Source organism: Lepidothrix coronata, unplaced genomic scaffold (assembly GCF_001604755.1).
Source record: "Lepidothrix coronata isolate B3197 unplaced genomic scaffold, Lepidothrix_coronata-1.0 Scaffold32, whole genome shotgun sequence".
In the NCBI taxonomy this organism is placed as follows: domain Eukaryota; kingdom Metazoa; phylum Chordata; class Aves; order Passeriformes; family Pipridae; genus Lepidothrix; species Lepidothrix coronata.
The window spans coordinates 4370277-4390210 of NW_016690212.1; the positions used below are offsets into that span (position 1 = coordinate 4370277).

At 37.3% G+C, this 19934-nt stretch overlaps 1 protein-coding gene across 1 annotated transcript in view; it reads left to right on the forward strand.

Annotated features, from left to right (window-relative positions):
• The window catches only part of COG5 (component of oligomeric golgi complex 5), a 181769-nt gene that overhangs the window by 41288 nt on the left and 120547 nt on the right, over window positions 1-19934 (forward strand). The window lies entirely within an intron of this gene.

Here is a 19934-nt window from a genome sequence, read left to right on the forward strand (position 1 = left end):
TTAATGCTTATTTTTTCTCTCTTATTGTTGATTGCCATACAGCTTGCTTTGTTTTGTTATTTTTCTGTAATGACTTATTTAGGTTGGGTTTTGATTTTTTTCGCCTTTCTTAGCTCCATATTTCCCTTGTCAGGAAACAGTCTTACACATGGGACATTGTTGGTCTCGATTTCTCCATTTTAGAATTACATCCATAGAAAAATCTGGATTTTCCAGATTAATTATAGGTTGTTTCACCGTGGTTCCTCTTGTATTTGCAAAGATGAAGACCTTTGGAAGCAACAAAAAGGCGAGTATTTTTACACTGATATTAAAATATATTATACATAAACCATATATACAAAATTCTATAATAGTATACATATTTTGTATTTTTCTATGTAATGTATATATATTCATTTTTCAAGATGCAGAGTTCATGTTAGCATAGCAGCCTGAGTACGGAAAAGTTAGCTACTTATACCACGAAATAAGAATGTCTTATAAGATTCATTTGGGTTTGTGTAATTGTTAGGCATAGGTTATTTGTTCAGTAGTATTCCATGTTAGTTCAGCTGTTGACCTTTTCAGCACTGGAAGGTTCTGTACTCATGAGGAAATGTGTAAGTTACAGAATGCCCTTTAGCTATTTAGACTGAAACTGTATCTTCTTTTAGTTTTGCACAACAAGGTGATACCAAAGAAGAATTGCAAAACCAGTGCAATTCAACCAATTGCAAAATCATTCATATGTAGAGAAAGTATCCTTTTCATATCATAACAATAAATTTGGTGAAGTGATATAGCTAAATCATAGTCTTGGTGTATTATTGCACAGTTATTTCAGTGAAAAGAAAAAAAAAGTATTCTCAGTTATTCTCAGGAAGAAAATATGGCTGGTAAATTTAATAGTAATTAAAATAACATCAGTCTGACTCCAGCTTTTCCCCATGGAGGTGATTTGTCCTCTAGTATAAACATTCATAGTTAACGGTGCTGCATCTCGTAGTAGTTATTGGCAAAAGTTTAACTAACTGTAAAATTGAAGGTTTTTTTCATTTTCTTTAAAAATTGTAATATTGCTGTGAATTTAGTTTTTCCTTCATTAAAATTCTGCTTTGACTACTCTGAGAATTTGAGAGATTTCTGTTTTTGTAAAATATTCTTAGCTCTAAGTTGGCAATTGCTACTGAGTTCTAGTGAGGGTTTCCATATTATGGAAAGGCTTTTGGAAGTTCTGGCATCATATAATTTGCATTGCTTTGAACATACAAAGAAAAAAGCCACCTGCTTGCATTGTATGAGCTTGTGCAAGTGTGCCTGAAAGAACATTGATTCCCAAAGTTAGAAAGTAGTTTAGCACGGTAGCTGGAATGTGCTGGAGCTGGAGTCCTTACCCTGTGTGGCTGTAGAATGAGGAAGTATTGCCTTGTGGTTTGAAGTCCCAGATGGTTGCTTTCCTTGCTTTCATCAAGATATTTTGTATGTTGGAAGAAGGTTTTGGTATTATTCCCTGCTGCTGTGTGGCTGTGTCTCCAAGTCGTAGCTCCTGACAGCTCTGTGCTAGTGCATCGCAGATCAACATCGATATAGACATGTCAGTAAGCTTTCTGCCTGGCTTATTATAGTGCACTGGATTCACTGGTAGCTGAGCTTAAAATGCAGAGTTTAAACTTCAGGATCTGTTTCAGAATTCTCCATCAGATATCCTTGTTGCTGTGATTGTCATGCCTAGCCAAGTACGTGGGATGGGCAGCTGGAGCAGCACTAGATACCCCGTTACAGTCCCCTGATGCAGGGGTTGGGTTACAAACCTTCCTGCTGTAACAGCAATTCCCTTATGTGGAATTGCTAATTTAAAACAAAGTGACAAAAGACGAGGGTTTTCTGTAGTTGTTCATCAGAGATCTTGGATGGACTTTGCTTCTAGTAATTTTTTAAAATTGGAAGGGAGTACCATTTTCTTTTAATTAAGTCAAACTGTTCAGATGGCATGCCTAGTAGTGACAATTCTTCTAGCTGAAATTAAGAGACAGGTCTTATGATCTAAATTGCCCCTTAGTAAAGAGTGAACACAACATGAAGAGGTATCACATAAATTTTGTCCCTTTAAGTTTGTTAAGATCACCCACAGTGTCAGGTTTACTACTAGGGTGACTTTATACATTGCAGTTTTGCTCAGCTCCTTGGCTGGTTTGGTTTGAAGAGCTACAAAAACCATGTGAAAAAGATCCAGTAGGCTTACTACCCTTAAAATCAAAGTTCAGTGACCACACACAGTAACTCTGCATGTTTCCACATAATTGCAGTGACAGGAGCATACTTTGCTTTCTTCTGACAACAAAATAAAATCTATGGATGGTAGTTAGATTCCCTTTCTTCTTGTGAATGACAGATCTAAGTGGTTAAAACCGTGTCAGCCCCTGCATCCAGTTCAAATGTAGGAAGTTGTTCACATCAGTCTGATAGAGGTGAACTAAGTTAGTGCAGTGTGTTGGATTCACATTTACTCTGCTAAAAAAGTACTGGATTGATGTGCATATTGATCTAAATTGAGATTTATGTTGGTATCATGTTCAGTTTATTTTCTTTCTTCCTCTCTTGTTTGGGTTCAGTCCTTTTCATAATCTGTATCCATAACATAGTTTAATTTTTTTAATTGATTATTGAAAAATACCTCTTATTTTCTTCAGTGAATAAGTGAAAGAGAAATATAATACCCATCATATTTTCTGGGGTTTTTAAAAACATATATATTGTAGCTCTAGAGTCTAACATAAATACCTAAACTATGTTAAAATGCATGCATATGCATGCATATGAAGAGCTAATTTTGTCTGTGAAGCCTTTCAAATATCAAGGGTTTTTGTGCCTAAACCATAGTTTCGGGTTTTTTCCATCTTCTAAAGTATTTTTAACTTCACTGCATAATTGTTGTCTTTGAAATCACTTACTGTAATACTGAAGCAAACCAGAGCTTGTATGAAAAATGCTTTCATTTGCTGTTTTTTGGGAGAAGGCTGAGAGCAGTAGTGTCAGTGGTATGTCTGAGAAAGGAAATACTGTTTTGGTTTGTATGTGGTTGATGCCTGGAAGTGGCTTTGCAGTCATTAGGCTTGAAGCCTACATTTTGTTTTGCTAATAAAATCCCGAGAAATTGAAAGTGGTTGAAAGTGTCACATTTTTATTACACTGATGGATGATGAACAAATACGTTTATGGAGAAAAAACTTGTCAAATTCTTCATCAGCCTTCACTGATGGTCTGTGTAATGAATTAAAACGTATAGGTAAAATGAGTTGCAGTGATAGGAGCTATGAAGTGTAGTTGGAGTAAGAAGGAGGAAGAATGATTTGCATTATTTCTTGTACCTTTCAAGGTGAGAAGCTTCACTATTACTAGGTAGGCTGGCAACTCTTCAAATTGATAGCTTTGGTTAGGAGCTCCTGGAGGAACAGTGGAAGATGGAATATAGCAACTGAAACAACCGATCAACAGGAAAACCACGTGAGTTATTACATACTGACTCTGCCTGTTACCATGCTGTCTTTCTAAAAAAGAAATTGCTGTTCTGATACAAGTAGAGGTCTTTTCTAGTTCTCATTCTTTCCACAGTAGATATGGTGCCCAGTGAGAAATTACTCCGTCTGAGAGACAGCTCATGGAGAACATTATTTCTCTTATTAATCAAGCAGATTAGTTTTAATGTGAGGAAAGAATGAAAGGAAAGGAGAGTCTGCCCTTTGAAAGTGGTTACTATTTTAAGATTGCTGATGGTTAGATTGGAAATGGTTTTCTTTAAAGTTGTTTAATGTTGTAATACCTTTTCCGCTGTCTTGCTCTTGAAGAAGAAAGAAAAACTCAGCCAGCCTTTGCTGTTCCCCCCCACCAGGGCAATTATTTTTTTCCCTGCAATTTTTTCATATATTCGCCAGAAACTTATTTTGTTCACCGCCATCAAAAAATTCTAGGCATCTACCTATTTATTGGATTCTTGCTAATACCCTATTTAACACTCCCACTCCAAAATCTTTAAGCTGGCATAATTACAATAGGCAATACAGGTCTAGGGCAGAATACTTCAATGGGGATTTTCTGGTGGTTTTTGAGTGCATCTGTATGTAAGGACTCCATGGCTCTCAGTTAAATGCATACCCTGATAAATGTTACAGGCTGTGATGATAGCAAGTACTTCAGACAGTTTGTGAGAGTATAAAAGCCACTCTCAGTAATCTTGAAGCCTGTAGGCAAAGCAGCTATTGCAGTGTACTTTGTGGCAATAAAGATTGATATTAGACACAGAAGTTTTGTTTGTATTCAGTACCCTTAATCTAGAGCAAATTTATATGGACAGTTAGAGATAGTGGATTAACATTTAAACTAAGGATTTTAGCTGCTTGTCCAATGTCCTTGACCGCAGTGCCTGAGCATCCTGTATCTGCTTCATAGTTTCTCTTCACATTATTCTGTTTTGTAGAAAAACAGTTCAGTTATGTGCTAGAAGCCTAGGGCAGGTCTGGAAAGTCTGTCTGTATTTCATGAATCTATCCAGTCTCTATAATACACGACCAATTTCTTTTTGAAGAATGCACAGACTATAGAAATTTTCCACATTTATTCTCTTAGCAGGTCTTTAAGCACAGATTTTTTATGTCTGACTAGACAAAGAAAGTTAAGCCAAGGCAATGCTTTGGAGTAATAAGGAGAGAATTGGGTTTTGAGTGGAAAAATAGTTCATGTATCTATCTCTCAAGACATTAATTTATTTTTTCTAAAGTAAAGTAATGTATTGGCAAAGTCAGAATATAAATTATTTCTTATACTAACTTTACTTCTATCTAAATTGCTTTAAGCCCTCAACTGCATTGGAAGGGGGGTAGGAGAGCGAAACAAACCTCCAGAACATGCAAATAATTGATGAGATTTTAAAAAACGTATTGATGAAACACTATAGAATTCTCTACTTCATCATCCAGCTTTTTGAAATTAAACCCTCCCGTCCCACATCTCTAAGGAAACAGGCCTTGCAGTATGCATGGAAGATTATTAAACACAGGACAAAAATATAGAAACCTGTTAGGAGAATATTTCACCTGGATTTTGACTTTGGGGAGTTGTTGCTTCCACCATCAATTAGTAATTTAAGGGTAAACATACTTGATAAACAAAACCTATAAACATATAGGACCTATATGTTAAACAAATGGAACAAACTGGTTATAGTGCTTTTATGTTTGGTACTTTGGGTTATGCCATCCTGAAAAAACCTTTTCATTATTATGTAGTTGCTTTGTATTTTGGTGCATTTCTGCTTCTCTTATCCTTCCCAATACCACCTGTATCTTACATGTTTGTGTGATGTGGCAGGAGGAAGAAGAAAAGACGCTTATTTAGGATGAGCCAGGCATGGAGTTAGTAGCATGAATATTTGATGAGAACTAAAGGAGTCTCACGCAAGGACAGGGAAGTTGTGAGAATTGCCGTAAGGGTGACTGAGCTGCCCTTCAGATTTCTTTATATAGGCTTCATATAGATCATTTTTTTAATGATCTTTTTCTATAAATGGACTAAGAGTGTTGAATTTTATGATCGCTTTTGTACAAAACTGCTAAGAGCTTGACTTGTAAACCTTGCTTTAAGTTTTTGGGGTTTTGAAAAAATTCTTCAGCAATATCAATATTTCTTCACTTTGGTATCACACTGTAATTCCGTTGGGTACGATTGCCATGTATGGCAATTTGCTGGATAGCATCCTGTGATCAGCTAGGCACAAAATTGCCTTGAGTAGATTTGCACATCCACAACACAAAGAAATGAGAATGCAAATGGGATTGATCCCAAAAATTTCATGGACCAGCAGCTGCAGAGAGAACTGTGGACTGTAGAGAGTCCACATAAAATTGCTAATCTGTAATTTTAAATCTTTGTTTAAATCTGTGATTACGATGCAAAGTTTATTTTTCTCTTTCTGTGCTTGCCTGAAAGCGTCTGTATTTTCAAAGTATGTTTTAAGATTGCCGAGAGCTGCTAGTCGTAGATGATGAAGAAATGAATTCACCAAATCACTAATGTTTTTAATTTTTTAGATTCTTTTTAGAAATACATCCAGCTGATATAATTTAATATTCTGTTTTTGTGCAGAATCTTGGCTAATGCATCTGTTGAATGAATAAATAAATGGGAAGAAATGCAGTTTTAATTCTGGCAAAAGCTATTTTTATTTTTTGCTTGTAAAATTGGCAGTAATATTCTACTCTGGGATAGCATTATTGGTTACTGACACAGTGGAATAATAGTAGCAGTTAGAAATAAATTTGAATGTAGTTGAATTTTTTAGCTTGAGCTTTTATTTATTATTTTTAAGTAATTTTAGCACCTGCAAAATAATACAAGATTCTGGTTTCTCGTTTGAGAAATATTGTGCATTCACAGATTAATGTATAGCTTCTAATCTCCACTGATTACTATTATCTAGGAAGTGCTTGTTAGATGTTAAAGCTGTGAACACTGAGCAGGTCATAGATTGGGCCAGCCTGTTCTTTGAGGCTCTAGATAGCAGCCAGGCAGCTATTGTTTTACCCTCTGAAAAAATGTATTCCTTTGACTGCCTTTTGTCTTTTGAATTCCTACTGAGTTAGTCATTTATTTATTTGTTTTGATATTTGAATGATATTTGAGCTTTTAATGAGGAAATTCTGTTATGCTGCTTGTGAGAGGAGAAAATTGTATCCAAGTAGTTTTACTTGCAGTACCCCATTCTTTGCTGTTCAGTTTAGGTGATAAATACTGGGCTGCTCAAAATGTCTGCTGTGTCCACCTCCCAAGGCCTTCTCAGCACTGTTCTGGATCCTCTACCAAACCTGGGATTTTGGGGTGCTGATTCAGCTGGCACAAAACACTCTGGGTTGCTCTTGAGGAAATCTGTGATTGATTGACTTGATTAAAACTGCTGTCACCACTGCCACTGACAGGCAGCGCTCACTGCGGGGCTGACTTGTACGGCTGAACAGTGTGCACAGACTTGTTATCCTGTAAAAAAGTATATAATATTTATAAAATTGACTTAATTCTCTAGAAGTGGTATGAATTTACACTCTTTCTGACAACAGAAACAGTATAAGTGTTGCATTCTGCTAATGGAGATTCTCCAGTGCATAATGCATTCTCCAAAGTGGAATCCTACTTGCAAAAAGGTACCAAGAAGGAATGCTGAATTTAAGATAATTTACCCTTAGCCCAGAGGCTTTCCAAAATGAGCTTTTCTCCAAGGATGGGCCTGCTGCAATGGCAATGGAAAAATAAGTTCAAGCCATAGTTTGAGTGGATTTTGACTCTGGTTTTATTTATTTGCACAGTGGTGATAATTTTTCTCCTCTCTTCCAACTAGCAAAGTCTTTCTTTTGGCATTTCTTCTGCTTAAATGTGTCAGAAGTAGTATCGTTATCTGTGTGAGGATTGGGAAGGAGAAAAGACAGACACAAATCTATTTACAATACTAGAATCAATCTCTGCTGAAATTCAGATTTTTGTACAAATGAAGTAATGTCATTCCTGTCTTTTTATGTTTTTAATCTGAAATAATATCATAGAATCATTAAGATTGGAAAAGACCTCCAAGATCATCAAGTCCAAGACCATATCAGCTAAGCTCCAGCACTAAGTGCCACGTCTGGTTGTTTCTTGAACACTTCCAGGGATGGTGACTTTACTACCTCCCTGGCCTGTTCCAATGCCTGACCACCCTTTCATTAAAGTAATTCTTCGTGATTTGGGATTTTCACTTGTGTAACCAAGACGGTTCCTAAAGTTTAAAAAAATTACATAGTTGAAAGCGTAAGAAAGTTCTTTTCTTCACCTTTCCCACTTTGATAGACTTCATAACTCTCCATTTTTCATGGGTAGAAATAAGTCAAAGGAAAAAAAAACCTGGGGAAAAATTAATTAATCGGCTGGGCATGGATGAATCATTGGACAAAATCCCAGGACAGTGTTAGTTAGGAGACAAAGAATGATGCTTCTGTTACAACACTGTTCACAGGCCTCGTGTGGTAACTGGGTTTAAATGTGAACTTGTTACTTGGACAAGTTACTTGGTGTTCAACTTCTTCCCTTTATATAAATGCTTAAAATCATAGCCAAAAATGCTGTAAGATCCAGAGATGGGAACTGTAGGCAAGTGCTGTCTTCTAAAAGTTATTAAAAAAATGCAGTCTCTATTGTGTTTGAGCAATTTTACAAACTGCAACCTTGCATGTTGAATGAAAAGTAGTAGGAAAAATCATTTCACTTTCAAGCTTCATGCATCAAATGCTCTTTTAAATCTCATGAGAAAGTGCTGTAGCAATTGCATCTGAATGTGGTGCTTTCCTTTCCTTAACTGTTTAAAAGGTGAGCATCATTGGCTGTGTAAATATACAGCTTTAAAGACCTGAGGAAAAACTACTGTGAAAAACAGAATCTGGGTAGACTCAAATACTGCAACTTCAAGACAAGATTTTAAACAGAATGTACTAGAACTAGTTTTAAGTAATTCTCCCTTAATAATAATGAAATATACAAATCTCCATGGTACCCCACCACCTTTGTGGAGAAAATGGCAGTAAGGGAAAAATTTCCACCGCTCAAAGGATCTCTTACAGTTACAGTTGTTAAGAAAAAAATTAACAGTCCATGAAACTCACATAAAATTTCTCTTTCATTATTTATTAAATATTAACTTGTTTGAAATGTAGACTGTCCTTCATCATTACCTACAGAGTAGCACTTTACTCATACTTGAAGAAGGAAACATCTGAATGTAAACCATTCTGTGTAGTTGCACATGGTTTTAAAATTATCTGAAAACATTATATTTTCTCTGACTCTATTTAGGCTTTCCTTGCTTGAACTTATGTTAAAGTAAGCATGACTGAAGAAGTGGTGTTGAAGTCATGCTCTCCTTTCTGTTTATAATCTAGATATGATCTTTGATACATCAAAAAATATTAATTATTGCACTAGTACCCATAATTACTAGAATGAATTCTCTGCTGTCTGCCTCAAGCTTAAAAACCTGCTTTTGTAGTTGCTCATGGTAATACAAGAGACAAAATTATAATTCTGCCATTGTGAATATAATGAATACTGCTCCTATCTGTATTACCAAGGCACACACATCTCTCTGGTGAAATGTAAAGCATGATGTTGACTTTCTAGTAAAAAAGTAAGTATTGCAGGTAATTCTCTTATTGGTGTGTGCAAAATGTGAATAAATCGGATCTGTGGTAGAATTTTCTTTATTTAAAGTTTCTGTCATACTGTTATGCCACACTTGCAGTGAAAATAGTTATGCATTGAGTTATAAGTAGAGTGATCTGGTTCTCAGACTGAACATACCAGGCTGGATTTTGAATCAATTAGACCATTTTTGGGTCTGGAGAAGTTTATTTTTAATGTCCAAGGGAATTCAATAGGCAAAGATATCTGACAGTTTCTGCTTTATGTTTATTATAACTATATGTCGTCTTGGACAAATCCTTTTTTACCTTCATTTGTGGATGCGTTAAATAAATTGGCAGCTTGCTTAGGTTCAGACAGAATCTAAGAAAAGCAAAAAGAAAACGCAATTCTGCCTTGGAACATTACTGCAACCCTTTCACCCATCTGTGAATTGCAGTGAATGACACTTTTTTTTCTTTTTGATCTGAAGCTTTATTTATAAAATAATGGTCTACTGTTCTACAGCAGCACAGAAATCAGGGTTATGAGGCTGATTCAGAGAAAGGGTAGATGGAAAGAAGAACTGGTATACATACCTGTAGAAGGAAAATAGTTATGCTGCTCAGTTTCCCTGGATAAGTGATCCCACTTGAGAAGGCACGAGTGCAGTGATCCCACTCCTAGGGAAGTTCTCTGAATTCTTGCTTGGAAAATAACAAGCCATTGAACTCCTGAAGTTTCTGTGATCGAGCTTCTGTTTCTAGCCCCAGTTTCAGGTTTGAAAGTCTGAGCTGTGAAAGTTTTGGTTCACCGGTTTCGCAAATTCTGAAGTGCTACTTATTTAAGGCAGGTTGAGGTAGTTGCACCAATGTATTATGTAATGTTATACTCAAAAAGATTCTCTCCATCAAGGTACTCAAAACAGAATTTGGTTTACATTGCTGTGTTGTAACACATAACAGGTGACCTACTTTTGTACTTTCTACAAGGGAACACAAAGAACAACACTATATTTATGTGCTTTGAGATCTTCCTACACATTTCTCTGTCCTTTCTTTCTTTAGGTTTTTCTTCCTTTTTTTGTATTCTGTGCCCAGAAATGAGAGATTGAAATAAAACAACAATTTTTTCATTTGATTGGTGTACAAAATGTACATTAATTTCTGTATAATGTAATCCTAAATATTAATTTTCACATTTCTTTGAAAATAAAAAGGATCTTTTTTTTCACATCTGTGTCTTACAAATACCTCTGTAATTGTTTGAATTTTAGGGGGTTTTATATCTCTCATAGAATTTTTTTAAAAATTTTAAAGAAATTTTTGGGACTTTTTATTTAGTTTTTAGGGTTTTTTCCTTGGCAAGGGAGGAACTTGACTTTTGCATGATTGACTGTGAAAAATGTATTAATAAAATTGATACATGCAAAATGCTGTTAAATGTATAGTTTAAATTACACTTTCCCCCTTGCACTGGCCTTTTTTACTTTGTAATAAAACATAGTATTGTAACCAAGTCAGATAGCTTAAAATTTTCAGGCAGTAATGTTTTTCAGATTCGTGGCATCTGTTCAATTGGCGTTTATGAAGCACTTTTAGATACTGAGATGAATGAGGCTGTGAGATGGCACTGTTCGAAGGAGCAGCATGTCTAAATAAATGCATCTTGGACTTTTATAAATTCAGTTGTACACAAACCATCCTAAGTAAAATAACCTATGAAAAGCAAAACATAAGCATTAAATTCCTTGGATGCCTTTTATTGGGAAAGCAGGTTTGATAAAGGCACAATATGTTGCAGGCTTTATTTCACAGTTCTGCCAACACGAATCCAATCTGAGCTAGAGCACAGCTGCTATTCCTGCCTGTCCTCCTCTCTCTCCTGATGGAGCTTGATCAGCGTTCTTTGTTTTCTGTGTTCTCTTAAAACGAATGCTGTTTAATGATCATCACTAATGAATTAGTGATGTCCTGTTCAGGGACTGTTATTTATAGAGCATTAAAATATTCTTTACTGACACAGTATAGGGTAAGGTAAGGAGGAAAAATAGATGTGAAGCTGAAGAATGATTGTGATGGATAGAAATACATAGAGAAAACTAGATGTTCTTACAACAATTGTGCTATTCTTTTTATCCCTGTAACACAGTTACTCCTCCTCCGCCCCCCACACAACAGATTTGTAATGAAAGAATAGAATCTTGTGCAGGCTGCAACTCCCAGAGGTAAAACCCACAGTACTAGACTTCCATCTGTATAGCCTATTTTGTTTCAGAGAGATTTCATTTAGTTTTCCTTGGTTAAATTAGTCTGAAATGCTGTCTTTGCAAGTTCATTAAAATTATTCTGTAATGGGCGTCTACTGTAATTTTCAAAGTTTTATATTCCATTTCTTGGTGGTGGTTCTTGCTATTTACCTGATGTTCTTGTCATCCTTTCTGCCATGTCCCGATGTCTGTCATGTTCTCTTGCCTTTGCACTCACCTTCATGGCCAGTAGTGTTACTCCTGACCTGTTCTCCATAGAAGTCTCTTTCTCCCTCCTCTCCCACCCCCATAATAAAATATTGGAGTAAAAAAAAGTCACCTGTTTTAGTTACATGTAATTGGAGTGGGGAAAGGAATCCTCTTTGGTTGAATAATACATTTTTAGAGAATTTAAGAAGATTATTTCACCAGAATACTTATCTGTAATGTTCACATTTACCAAACATAGCCTTTACTGATTAGTAAAGGCTTTTATCTGCTTGGAGAAACCTGGATTTGAACTAAAGCTATACATGTTAAAAAAACCCCAAGCTTCCCAGGGAAGGGGATGGTGCTTGGTTTTGTTTTTACTCTTCAACCAGCATGTTAAACTGTACTGAATCAATACTTTGAATCAATACACAAGTATTGGATAGTTTCTTAAGAGCAGTTAGGAACATAGGAGGCCTAATTCTAATGAGATCTGTACACGTGGATCGTTTAATAATCTGCACACCTACAGAGGCAAGTAAAGCTGCAGTGCTGAGTGTAGGACTGGGCACAGGCTGGTGAGAACTTTGCTCTCCTGGCACCAAGTGAGCACTACATCATTGCTCCACAGACCAGGAGTGCTCCAGGGGTTACGGACTTCTGCTCTTCTCTGGCTGGTAAAACAGTGAAGCATTATCCCTCTCCTTTGCCAAGTAATAAATCCCTCTCCCTCTAAAACATGAGCAAATAGCTGAATTAGGTAAGTGAATTACTATGAATATACATAGGATCCACCTAAGCTACTTTTGTGAAGGGCAGTGATCGAGCAATTGAAGAAGACTGATAACAAGTATTATCTGAATAATCTGAATTTGTCTAATTTCCATTTAAAAGTTCCTTTACTTTTCCCACTCACAGTTTACCCTTACTGAAGGTATTTGTTTCAATACCAGATAATCTGACACTTTTTCTTCCAAGTTTGTTACTTTGTTCAATTCTGTTTTCTAAAGAATTTCCACTTCTGATTTGAAATTTTTCAGTGCTTTTGCCACAACTAATTTGTGCATTAACTTCTTTATATGTTCTAGGCATATGCTAATTAGTGCTAATTAGTTACTGAGTAAATGGAAATCAGAATAGATGCTAACTGCTGACTAACATGGTGAAAACTTGATGTCAGTACAAACCAAAATTTTACAGAGTTCTGTATTTTATTGCTTTAATGTCGAGCTTCATACACACAGTGGAATTAAGATTGACTTCAGTCTCTGGTTAACTGATACAAATTGTTCTTCTGTGATTCTTTTCTCCTTGCATCTCTGCCACGCACAGGTACTTGTTCCTTGCATAGGTGCTGATGAACATGTATCCAGGGGAGCGAGGCGCTTATGCTGAATGATGGCTGAAAGCTAGAGGGGTCACCTTCAGGAGAATGCATGTGTGGGTGTAGAGGAGGGAAGGAGATGACATGCCTGGGAGATGAGGAAGGGAGAGAGCCATGGCAGCTGGAATTCAAATTGTTAGCATAAACTGGTGTGGAACTGAATCACAAGAGACTTGGGTCTGGTACCGGATCTCAGTATCTTCCCTTTCTTAAAATCTGTATTAAGGTCAGATTATGTACAAGTAAGTGTGTGAGTCATTACTGTTCCCTGGTTCCCCTGGAGGTCTCTGAAGACTTGGCAAATTCCAGAGGGGTGAGAAAAAGCTGACCTTATGACACAACTCAGAAAGAGTAAATGGAGTGACTCTTAACCTGGGCCAGTTGAACATTTGCTTATGACAGAATAATTTTTGACTAATGCTATGGGACATAACGAGTAAAAAGGACAATCTGCAATCTAATCAGATTTCCTGGAAATAATTTTTTGCAATTAAATTTTGCTTTATCTCTGTTGTGATAGCATTCTTTAACACTGCACATAGATATGAGGTGATGTGCATGCTGTGGATTGAGATTGCCATGGTATCTGTTATGATTTTAAATACATTTTTCTAAATGTGAATGAGAAAATTAAAGAAATGAATTTTACATGGACTCAGACAAGAATTGAGCAGAGCCATTTTGCGAACAAAGCATGTATCTTCCTTTTTTCACCCTTTGTCATTAATTTCTGTAACTACAAATGGAAAGAGTTTAACAAAAGGTAGTAAACTAATTTGATTTTTTAAAGTAAGATTACAAGTCTGATAAAGCATAGCTGTATTAATACTGTTAAATTCTGTTGGTGAATTCTGAAGTCTTAAAATACATTTTAAGAAAAAAAATCAAGTAAGAGATAAAAAGACAAACACTAAGCAAGTGGAATGATAAGAGTCAATGGCAGAGCAACTTTTTCCTTGTAAAGAATGGTTTCATCTTTGTTGTCCTCTTTTGTAGAGTTTATTCCATCCCAAGCCTTCCAACTATCTTCATATTTGAGCTGGAAGTCTTTCGTGAACATAATATGTTGAAGAAATTGTGGTATAATTTTTTCTTGAACACCCCTAATTTTTATTGTGATTTCCTTGTCCTGTATTTTTGAAACTCTTATATAATTCCTCATTAGTTGTTTTTGCAGCACAAAATACCCTGTCTGTCAGAAGCTGATTTACAATTCCATTCTTCATCCATACACCAAGCACCTATTGTTACTTTTTGAATTTATAATGATGTCTTGATGTCATAAAACAGTATAAGTATGGTACATCTAATATAAGTATTAATACTATTTTCAAAACTTATGGGATGAGAGAAGAACAAAAGAGAGTGGCAGTTTGTATAGTCACTGGGTCAGGGTGTAAGGGACTCATGGAGAGGAGCCCTGCTGTGTGAGCAGAAGCAGTGAATTGGAGTAAAGCATCAAGGAAGTTTCCTTCCTTGATCAGTAGGCAGATGCTTGTTAGTCATATTGATCTTTTTTGCTTATTTAATGTACTTTCGTTTTATGAGACCTATACAATCATTAAATGGAGTAGTTTGAATTGGGTTTGAATATTTTCACTTGCTAGGATATTGTTTTTGACATACTGGGTTCATTTACGGGTTATCTGTACTTTAGCTGCCATTAAGATGAAAATAGCTCATCTCCAAAACCAGGTAACTGTCTGTAGACAAGTGTCCCACCTTAAATCATCTGACCTACTTGAGAAAGTTGCACAGACTCAGTATCTCTCTTTCAAAATGTCAGGTATTGTCCAGTAGTTTGTTTTTGTTATATGTGTTCCCTTTCATTGTCACTGTTGTTGTTTGGGGAAATACTAATTCACAGCACAGCAGTTTGATTGCAGTGTGAACTGTGCTGAAGATCAGTTTGCTTATAATAGACTTTTTCTGAGCAGCAGCCCATGCACTGCTTGCTGTGTGACAGCATCATTCTTAATTCTCATCTTGCCGTCTACCTGGTGGGGTGTGCTTGAGGGGCTACCTGGAAATCAAAATAGGTGCCTCTTACAGAGCCCCACTGGTGAATATGCCAATGTTGTGCTCTGTCAGTGCTGAGGTGCCTGGGTAGTTTAGGTCTGGTCTACATTAAAAAAGTTTTGCTGGCATGGCTCTTCCAGGTAGTCCTTTCAGCATACATGTAGTGGCGTAAATGAAATTTTTGCCAAGTCAGCCTGTGTTAGCTCTGGAATTAAATAGGATACATTACACCAGCAAAAACCCTTTTGTGCACTTTTGCTTTTTGCTGACGTAAAAATGTAGACCTTTCACTTCATCACAGTTATGGTGCAGTAAGAAAAGTTTGTTATCTAGAGGTGGATTTAATATATATTAAGAATAGAACATAGAATAACTGTGTTACACTTAGTAAGCAAAGCTAGTGAAAAATTCTGGGTGAGTCATAATGAATACTGTGAATCCTTTTTTCTATCCCCCTTTTTTGTCCTCAAAACAATTTGATAGGACTGGTTTAACAGATGGGCAGAAAACCTATCACTGTGTGTTGGAAAACTGTTTCCAGATGAAGAACAGTTTTCTTAAGTCATTTGCACTCCTGTTCTCTTTGTTCAACATTGACTGAACTAGTCAAAACATTTTAAGCATATTAAGCAATAACATATTAAGCAAGTCTATAAAATAATTAAATCGAAACTAGAAGCTAAGAGTCCTTAGAAATATTTACATTTATATTTGACTTAGTATAAATCTTATGATAACTACTTTTGAATCTTGTGGGAACCTTGTGCTGAACATAAAGTTTGTTAAGGTTCATGTGCTGTTTCATACTGAAATATTTAGGATTATCTCGTAAATTTATTTCTAAATTGAGAATGAGCTATGCTTTCACTGCTGTAGATGCTCAGATATAATGAAGCATATGATGTCTCTTCAAAGAGACATTTTGTAGAGTTATTAAGGTGTTTTGTTTTTCATGGACTATTTCAGTTCATTTCCTTGTACAGCAATTGCACAGCACTGCTGTGCCTGAATTCAGGTGGAGGTTTTAATGGTTCTTCTTTGTCCGTTTTGGTCCTGGTCTCTGCTGTTAAGAACTTTTATGAGTCTGCCCTCTGCATGTTCTTTGGGAAGACCCAGACTCTTAAAATTTATGTCAGGTTAATAGTCTGCATAATTTTGCAGAGTATGAGCAAGTACTTGGCAGGAAGTGCCAAAAAGCTGTGGCAGATTTATGTTGTGCTCTGTAGTCTCAAAACAGGTTCAAAGGACACCACTGATAACAGGTGACTAGTACTACACCATTAAATAACTCTTCTGTGGTGATGAGTCAGGTAGTTATCAATTTCTAAACACATTTGCAAAACAAAATCCTTTTAACAGAAGAGGGTTTGAAGTTTTTTGGATCTGTGATTTGCTGAAATGCTGCTAAAATGTGTATGCAGATTTTGGGGGGTTTTAATTCCTATCCTCACTGTGTGAAAGGGAGTAGGAGAATCCTGTAATTTATTATACGTCTAGTGTCCAGTAAGTCTCAAGTCCTTGCAGTATCTCCACCATGTTTTCCCTTACACGAGAGAAATCTCTGGTCTGCAGTTTCTTCCCCATTAAGATGCTCTCTGTCATACCTCTGCCTGCAGGCTCTCTCTGCAGTTCTCATCCTTTGATTCCTCTCAAGCCCTTGCTGGAGGGGAGCCAGCAAAGTGATCACTTTTAGGAGGAGGTAGTGAGAGAAGTGTAGCTGAAAAACAGCTCCTTAATCTTTCTTCATAAAGCATGTCACTTCCAAGTGGGGATACTATAGCGTCCTTTGTTGTCAGGCCCAGACTTCTCACACTGTGCCCCTGTTTTTTGAAAAAAAAATCCTTTGAAGATCTGTCTCAGGTGCTATGTGTTCTTTGGAAAGAGTAAGACAGTACTGTGACTCCACAGCTATTGCTGGCTTGTAGCAATGAGATTGAAAAATCTCATGCTAATTAGATTGTACGTAATTCCAAATTTTTAGATGCTATTATCAAGATAAAGTTTGAGAACCTGAACTTTAAAGATCCTATTTAATTCTCAGAACTTCTGAAAACCTGGGGAATGCAGAGCAAGGGTTCTGTAGAAGTTCAGAAATAGAGAAACAAAGTAAAATAGACATACCAACGTTGTTTTAAAAAACTTAGAACTGTGCCGTGGTTTCTTGAAGACTGACTAATTTTTTAACTCTTGACACAATTGTTGCTGATGTTTCTCTTCTCAGTCATTTTCTAGGGAAAGAAATGGGGGTTAGGTCTCTCTCCCTCTCTTCATCCTCTGCTTCCTCTTTCCTGATTATGCACCAAATTTACCAGTTTTACTTGGCAGAGGGTAAGGGAGGCTGAGACTCACAGCAATATGAATGGTTAGGTGGAGAGCACAGGTGGAAGGCAGATGTGGTGGTTTGGACATTGGTTTTTCCCCCAGAGGCTGAGAAGTGGTAACCCCCAGGGGTGGTAACACTTGAGATTTGTCCAATCTGCGCTCCTGCAAAAATGTAAACATATCACAAGCTCACCGGCAGAGACAAGTTGTAGTTTTTGTTGTTGGAGGAGAGGTGGCCATGTTGTAGAGCCACGAGGTAGAGGCTCTGAGCCCCTTGGGGCCTCTGGCCCCCTCCCAGCCCCGGCTGGGGGGATTGCAGAGACTTGGAACAGTCTTAGACTGGGCTAAGTACCTGTAGTTATGCCGGGAGATGTTTTTCTCCATGGGCGCAGAGCAGCAGCTGGCACTGACCAGAGAAACAGTGGCACAGAGCCAGGACAGATAAGACCTGAACCGGAGAAGCAACAGAGACATGCAGCATCGCAGAAAGGACTCCTGGAAAGGGAGAGAGAGAGAGCCAACAGCAGAGCTACAGAGTCTTGGGGTAAGAACTGATACCAGACCCCCCAAACTCCTTTGAGATCCCTCTGAGAAAAGAGGGAGATGGACTCCTATTTTGGAGAAGAGTTTTAGACATGCAGCACCGGAGAGAGAGAGGAGCTAAGAAGCTCAAAAGACGTCCCGGAGCTGGACCGGGATGGCCAGATGGAATGTGGGGGGAGTTGACCTTGGCTCCCCCCTCACACTGCTGCCACGGTGGCAGCCTGAGAACAGGGCACAGAGGCCCTGCAAGGAGCTTGAGTCTCCTGGAGATACCAGACCGTCACAAAGACTCCCCTGTGTCTTCGTGATATGACTGTGGTGAAACGACCTTGTCTGGGGTGAACGAAGCCCACGGAAGACCCCTCGGTTGGAGGCAATGGGGCCGAGGGAGCTTGGATACCTCCCTCGTGAGTGCTGGCAGAAATCCAGCTATCAGCTGCTGCATGCATGTGAAGAAGACAGACTGCTGCCTTAGAAGATGCTGCTGCTTAAGGACTGGAAGGGATCTGTCCTTCTTTCCCTCCTGGACTTTTATTTGGAGGAGAGAAGAGATCTGATCCATTGTAAATACTATATGTCATGGTAGAGATATTGTGATCGTGTGTATAATGTATTGATGGTATTTATTTGTACAGTCATTGTAATATATTCCCTTTCCCCACTTGGAGTCTGGGTGTGTTTTGTCTGGAAAAACCCATCTCATATTAGGTTGAGATGTGGGAGGGGGCTTAGACTAGGGAATTGGATTTTTGGGGACTATCTCAAACCATGACAGCAGAACATGCATGCAAACAGTCATTAAACTCCCAAAATATGGGTCCTCAAAGACATACATGAAGCATGGGGAGATACTCTGAAATGTTCTACTTTATCAGACCAAGGATTTTTTTCTTTTTCTGTTTTTTATTTATCTCAGAAATGTACTTCTGGTGGTTTATGCATTTTATTAAATTAACACGATTCCTTCTGTGAGGCCAGACAGACATCCCTCCTCTTAGTTGCTTTGGGACCTTTGATATTCAATTTCAGTTTTCTCACCTCATTGTATTTCTAAAATGGGAATTGTGTTCTGCTTATTTTATCCCTGCAACAGACTTAATACAAAACTTTTCTGTCATTTCTTGTAGTGTATGAATTTTGAATGATTATTTGTAAATACCCACCCCTCTACCCCTTTTTTATTTTCCTTTCTACTTACAAGCCACTACTTGTTGTACATGAGAAGATGGAAAACTGGCATTCTCTAAATAAGCCAATGAAATTATTTTCCTATTTCCTGTTATCAAATACAAAATTTTATTATTGAAGCCTGATGTTCCTAAGGAGTGCTCTGTCTTACCTAGAATGACTTTGAAGACCTGTCTGATTTCCCCTTACTCCAGCAATTTGCCTTGATCCCTAATGCTACTTGCTGAAGTCAGATCAAACATAATTAACTTTGTGGTTGAAAATGAATCTTCAGGAGAGTTAGATGAAACTTGTAATTGTTGCTTTCTGGGAAGGTTTGACATATTGAAGTCCAGTTTTCATCCAGTTCATGACAAATAGGCCTTACTTGCTTTTTCCTCCAAAATTATTTCATAACATAATATGACATAATTAAAATATATTTTTTCTTTAAATAGAAAGCAATAGCTGCTTCCAAACAGTTACTGAAATGTCTTATAAAATGCATTTAATTTTGAATTCTCATTTATGACAGCATAAATACATGGATTTATAAAAAAGCCAGTGCATTGCTGAGGCTACACTTTCCATTCCTTTGTGTAAATGAAATGGAAATTCTGTTAAACCTGGAATACTTGTACTCTTGTGGTCCTAGAGCTTTATTCCCTCTTCAGTGCTTGCCCTTGGAGAGTGAAGGAGCTGAGTTCCATGGGAGCTGTCCCAGCAGCCCCAGGTAACTGTGCTGGGTGTCACAGGAGGACCCAGAGTTTACAATCTGATGGATGACTGTGCCTCTTGAAGGGTACCACTAGCACGAGCGTCTCTGCAGCCAGTCCTAATAAGCCGTTTTATTTACAGATATGTTCT